The sequence below is a fragment of the Aplidium turbinatum genome, chromosome 3 (assembly GCF_918807975.1).
Source record: "Aplidium turbinatum chromosome 3, kaAplTurb1.1, whole genome shotgun sequence".
NCBI lineage: Eukaryota > Metazoa > Chordata > Ascidiacea > Aplousobranchia > Polyclinidae > Aplidium > Aplidium turbinatum.
The window spans coordinates 46,213,947-46,220,998 of NC_137474.1; the positions used below are offsets into that span (position 1 = coordinate 46,213,947).

The 7,052-nt window shown below is 38.1% G+C and overlaps 1 long non-coding RNA gene across 1 annotated transcript; it reads right to left on the minus strand.

Moving 5' to 3' along the window:
* Positions 1-5,451: 5,451 nt before the first annotated feature.
* Positions 5,452-6,662, minus strand: LOC145767498 (uncharacterized). The gene is made up of 2 exons (XR_014288793.1): positions 6,209-6,662; positions 5,452-5,766 (listed from the first exon to the last, which is right to left on the minus strand). It is a non-coding gene; the product is annotated as an uncharacterized LOC145767498 (long non-coding RNA).
* Positions 6,663-7,052: the final 390 nt, after the last annotated feature.

The window sequence follows — 7,052 nt, forward strand, 5'->3', positions numbered from 1 at the left end:
TTGCGTCAATTTACGCGTGACGTAAAATTCGCATAAGTCCTCTCCAACGGAAGGGCATTCTCAAGTGTTTGCTTTCAAACTTAGAAATTGCCATGAGACACAATTTCCACATCGCTGTTTCAACGCCGAATATTTCCACATCTACCAAACTGGACTCCTAGTAAGATCACTCTTTTTCACAGTGATTCAACATTTTAACTGTCGGTTTGACATAAAAATAGTCTAAACAGGTTTGCTCTGGTCGAGTGTTCAGTAATTTCTAAGCCAAAACTTGATGGATGGTTGGTTTTTAATCTTCATCCTCGGACTGGGAAAGTCCTGACAGTTTCGCATACTTGTAGGACCTGCGAACCACTGACGCAGGGCCGGTTACTTAAATTGGCAGAGTGAGGTTCCGAGTTGTTGTTGCTGGGGAATTTTTCCATCCACTAGGCCGCTGAATGGAGAACAGCTGAACAGTCGTGAAATACGTTGCTCAAGCGCACACCCGGAGAGTCGAACCAGCGTCGTTTGATTTTGAGTCGGACGCTAAACCGCTGAGCTAGCAAGGCGCAAGATGCCGACCCAGGATTGCTTGTAAGAAATGAAAGAAACTGAATCATAACTTCCTTCCCAACGCGAACAAATAAAAGTCACCACAGTTGGTCACGTGACTACGCTTCAGTTCTCGCGGTGTGCGCTTGAGCAACGCATTTGTCCAGTATCGATTTCAGCGGCGCCTCATGGATGAAATGGTTCGTAGGTGACAACACTTCAACAAACCTTCTTGAAACTGCAAAAATAAAGCTAACAAATGGAAAGTTTCAGTTTTAGTGCTCTCTAGTAGTTGTCCAGTGTAGCCCCGACCCACCAACATTGCAAACTGGAGCGGTAAAATGATAGACTCTCGGCCCCAATGGCTCATAGGACGAGGAAAATGATAAATTAGGAGCAAATATTGAAACAAAGATTCTGATACATTGTCGCTGGTACTTTTTTGTTTCAAATACATTGATAACAAAGAGTAGAGAGTGATTTTTAGTTTGATTGATGGAAGTTCATTAGAGCAACATTGCCTTCAACTTTCGGGCCGTCATTATCGGAGGCAATATGTAAAATGCAAATGAAATAATACACATTTGACTTCACAGCTGACTGCCCATTTACCGACAACGATTGTGACATGTGATTGGATAACAATCAAATTTGCAGAATATGGAGAAATGCAAGTGATGGCTGAGGACTTTCGTTCAACCCAATTTGGAAAACAAATCCGTTTTTCATTATTTTGATGAATTTTCTCCTCGGCCTCAAACGACCAGCCATGAAGATAATCTGCCAATTTATTGCACAAACAATAGATCGTGACAAACAATTGTTTAGACGCATGACTCTATTGTCTAGTCGGAAACGAATATCATACAGTAAAAGATAATTAATTAATAGCGAAAACAAAATCGTGTTTGAATGCAACAGAGATTGAAGCAAATGCAACCATGATAAGCTGGGCAAGATAATGAAAAGGCAAGTTCAGACCACATATTGAAAGAATACAAAATACATTGCAAAGAATACCGGAAGAGTTCCAAGCCAGATTTAAAGAACCTTCCACTATGTTTCAATATCTTTGCACATCCATTCAGGAGGACATATTGTTGTGAAATTTTATTTTCCAAAGTAAAGTTTGAAATATCAAAACATCCTACAACGTAAAACAAAGCAATGTACAATCTCAACAAATAATAACTTGGGAAGGTTAATTTGTGTAGCTTTATCAACATACCATTTAAATTTTCAGAGATGACCAAATCAAACAAAAATCTAATTATATGTTTGTTGTTTTTTTTTGTATTTTTTTAAAGTTATTTCATGTAAAGTTTGCATTGTTTTCCTATTTACTGGCACTACACATTTTGTGGCTCGAACGTGTTTGTGGCTTTCGGCTAGTGACTCTTTTATTTTACAAACTTGGCTACCCCAGCTCCAGTTCATCCAATTGCAAGAAAAATGATTTTGCATAATTTCCAAAACAGCATTTGAATTCGTTGGCTATGAGTCCACCAACACAGCAATGATTGATGATATTGAAAAAGCGAATTTAATAAAATTAGACATTTTGGTTACGTTTGTTGGAGCCTTCCAACGCCATACAAGGCATGTCAATCATGTCTTTTCAATGTTGATCCAACGTTTGCAGAACGATTTGTTGACTGGATAATTGTAAGCTTATTATGTTACAGAAGCTAAAACAATGCAAAACTTTCCAACATGAGTTTCAATATTGTCTCCCCCACCTTCCCCTTTCATTCATTTCAACGTTGCAAAGTCGCCATGCAGTAACTTGAGATGGAATTTCCCTAAAACACGTTTCCCGCTAAATATATCTTTGAAAATAAATGTCACATTTTTTAACTTAAGCACAGTCAAACACTGTTATTGGCAGTTAGACTATGACATCATAACACGATATTGTGCAAAACAAGTTGTATCAACCAATAAAGAAGACATGACGTCACAATTGATGTACATGCTTGAACAATTGTTCGATGTTGCTGTAGATGGTTTTATATGCTGCAGATCAAGTTCATGCTAAACGACCATGATCATCACCCACAGCCAAATTAATGGCAATTCAAACACTACTTTTATGCATATGACAAAATGCCTACTTTCATTTATATTTCAATCACAATTTCTGACCGCGTAGATAGATCAGAGCATTGTTTGTCGCTGCCGTTGCTAAGTAACCCGGACCGCTACAGTACCTGATAATAATTTCAGTGTTGCACCAACGATTCTGTATGCTGTTAACACAAATGTAAAATTACTCATTTTGTCAATCTATTGGCCCCATAAAATGAAGTTTAACAATGGAGCAGCAATCACGATGCGCAAGAAGTTTCAATTCGAATGAAACATAAATGTAAACGTCATGCATTAGCACGGAGGAAGAATGAGACAGGATTTTGGGTAAGTTGTTGTGATTGTTGCGTGGGCCAAGGATAGAACTCAGGTCAGCTTTCCTGTGGAACGCAATGTGGGATTTCTTGCGGTTTCAATCACAATCACGATTAATTGTAGCAGTAGCAGATTCATAACTTGCCATCGAGTATTCCCAGATATATCCGGTCTCGGTGGGGGGTGAACCAGTGGCCTTCTGAATTCAAATCAACCGTGCTTATTGCTCGGCCACGTTTCGTGGTGAGTAAAGTAACTTTGCTCCTGTGGTGTAGGGCTGCCAAAGGTTCGCTCCACCACCTCTTCGCTGGAAATCTGAAATAGATCTGGAAACACTGGTGCAAGTGAAAATAGTGGTCTTTTATTTAATTACTTTTTACCAACACTACACGTCTACACTCAATTTGCTATAAAGAGATGACGATAACCAAGTGCGCCTTCTAACGGCATGAAAAAAAATAGAATGAATCACAATATCTGCATTCATAGATCCACTTTACCATAGATCCACTCACTTGTCATTGCAATACATCCAGTGATCGGATACAACAACGCCATTGCCGTAAGCGAATGCCACGTGCAGTGAACGTTAATATCATGACGCCTGTATTGGTTCATAAAAGTGGGTTATCGGTGGTTCCAATGCCATACCAGTATTTTTCAAATCTCTCACATTGAATCACAAATGTATAAATTGCCTGCTGTTTGCTGACACCACGTGGCCTGGTCTCCTGAATTCACAAATGACGCGTTCAATGCTCAATCAAGCGTGACAGTTTCTATTTTGTCCATCAGCCAAACATTTCACATGATAATTTACTTTGAAATCAAGATCATGTTGAATTATTGGAAACAATGTTGGTATTATAACCATAGTGTTGCTCAACGCAACAAACAGTGTACCAGCCTCATTTTTTAATCATAAGTCGACTTCGTTATCACAGCATCCTCAGTGTGATCATGTCAAGGCTCTTGACATGCTCATCTAACAAAAAAACTGTTTGTTGCATTGAGTGACAAGGCTTATAGAAATGATACGAGACAGTCAATCGTTTAAAGTGGACAATTTGCTGGGTTGGTTCTGGGTTGGTTCACAAAAACAGAAAAGTTTTATTAGTCAATATTGGTACAAATAAGCTTTCAATCTAAGATTCAGCAATCGAGAGAACTATAAACAGAAAATAGTTATTTGTTTTTGCAGAAAAGAAAGAAGAAAATCGCAATATCACAAAGAAAAAATGATCAGCTACGACAATAATCTAGATTCTAGAAAGCCAACAACCAAACAGCTACGATTGCACAACAGCTCGAAGATAGTACCAGAAAAATCGCTATTTATGATTTAAAAGTGTCACCAAAAGCAAAATTTTGAAGCTCAGGTTAACAAAATCAAAAATTACACATTGTCCAAGTTAGATGTGTAGTCTTACTGTAGTTCAAATGAAACAAATTATTTACCAAGCCCTGCAATTGGTAAATTATTTAATCTTTTGGTTTGTTTTCAAAGTAAAAGGTATTTTGTACCAATTGAAGAGTACCTATTGCTGCAAAATATTGGGAGTTAGGGTATAAGTGAAGCAATGGGAGTCATACTCGTAGTTGCAAACTATTCTTAATATCGAGCGAACACTTCACCAACCTGTCCTGAAGCGTCGCTAGGTCACTGGGGCTGCCAGTGCATGCCGTGCTTAGAAACCATGTTGGTTTCCCAAAACATTATTTATAGTTGGTTCAACGTGATAAGGTGTAAAAGGGATGTATATATTTTGCAAAGTACATACAATTAGCAATGTGTTACCTCAAACAAGGTGTGACAGTGGATTTGCAAAGATCTAATGCATTCCTGAGCAGCTGCCATGGACCATTAATTCCTCAATTTGTAATTGTACGCTTCATTGATAAACAAATTTCCTTTAAAACCATGTTTGCTTTTCTGTTAGCGACAGTTTTTCTGTTACAAAAAGCTTATTTATGTTTCTGGCATATTTCTCTGGGCATGGCAGGTAATGTCACCTAACAACTATAGTATGTGACAAGTAAAAAAATCAACCTATCATCAATATCTTTAATTAAATCTACGTTTATTGATATTTATTTTATGTAAAATCACAACTTAACGTCCAGGTTCACTCATTGTGAAGCAACAGCAAGCGGCAATGAGCTCACACGTTGTGCATTTGTTACGCAGCAGCCATCAATGAAATAGTAGCGTATCGCCTGGAAAGAAATCGAGAAAACTGGGAATGAGGATGCAAATTAACATTGCGCACAAAACGTTAGTCAAACACGAAAGCGCTGACATTATATTTTCTTGCTGGTAGCTTTTCGTAAGTTAGATTTGTGGTTAAACGAAGCAGCTGTGCAGACGAGCCAAATTTAAGCTTTTATTGAAAACAAATTTGACGGCAGTTGGACTCGGTGTTGTTAGGGGAGAATACACCCCGGCAGTTTGAGCCGCAAATAGGTTTTGTAACAAAACTAACGAAAACGTAACTAAATAATAATGCGATAAAACTTAATGAGTTCTTCTAAAAGTTTATTGTTATAAAAAAATGTCTCTATTTGAATGAATAAGCATGGTCTTCCTTTTACATTCCATGTTTCTTTGTCGGTTCAAGGGTTGAGGGGCTCCGCCTACTATCTTCGCAAAAATGGCGGCAGGTTTAGGTTAAAAGGCCGGCAGGTTTCGAGCATTCGTTGTGTTGGTTATGGCCACATTGTTGAGGTCCATGAAACAAGAAAATATAGAAGTCCATCATATCATCGTTTCCGTGTGAAGTTTTGTCAGCAAGGTTTCACTGAATTGGCTGTTTTCTCAATAAGCTCCTTCTAAAATAATAAAATAATAAAGCCGCTTTACAACTTGTAGTGCCCGCACAAATGCTAACAAAATATAAAGTAGTTTTTATGTTCAACATTTTTCATACCGATTGGTGCATAAACAACTTCTTATCACATGCTTTGTTTGAAGACGAGTGAAAGAAGTTCGTGTTATGACGACACATTAGATAATCTCGCGGTGTTACAAAGTGGACACGTGAATAAATAAGCGACACATTCTGTCAGCAGCTGCGGACGACCCAACAACACGAGATGGAATTTTCTACGTATACCTAACTCTTTGAAACGTTGAAACAGCGAAATGAAAGAAATTTTAAAACTTGAACTAATATCTTGTTAGCTTGGTGGTGAAAAGCAAAACTTTAACATTGTCACTGACTTTTCAACAAAAGGGGTTGTACCAAAATATTATCACTAAATTTCTACTCACTTCTTTTGAAAGCCGTGCGCGCGTGCTCCCCTCCGTCAACAATGCGGCTCATAAAGGGACATCTGTGTTTACCGAACGTGAGCGAAACGAGGTTTCGGGTGGTCCGGGCTTTGATAAGTCGTGAAAGTCGCAACAATTCCCATTCGCTGACAGACGCGGGAAAGTGGTTGCTCTTTGGATGGGACGATCTTGTTATGATCCACAGCGGATGAATTAAGCATTCCAGCGACCTTGAGATAATTAAACGTTCTATGACGTTATATCAACGCAACAACCGATGCTTTACCTTGAAAGTAATCCATTTCATTTTTGAGTGGAAAATATTGGTGAAATGGTAGGCCCACAATAAATCCCTTTAAAAGTTGCAGTATGTTAAAACGATTTCTTGTATCAATAATAGTTTTCAAATAATTTGCTTCTCCCAAGAAATGATTGTTTTTAAAATAATATTTAATTTGGTTCAATTTATGTTTAAAATGAAATTTTTTGGTCTTGCAAAAAAATCACAAGTTTGCACTTGTTACGTCACAAAACTGCAGTTAAATTTGCTAAACAAAGCTAAAAAACTAAGTTAAAGTTTCAACAACATAAAGAAATTAACTTTCAGCGATCGTGCATCGATCTTTGCATTGTAGCGACAACGCTCTGGACGGTTGCGAGAAGTCATCGAATCGGTGGTTGCCGCGTTGTTTGCTGATTGAAGCGATATGACAAGGTTTTTATGAATATTATATTCACAGCTAAACATAATTGAGATTAAAATCTTAAAAGCCATTGTTCCACTTGGTCAAATAAAACACGCGCGTCGCGAGAAGTCGAACAATGTCTTCTTTCCCAGGGAGAC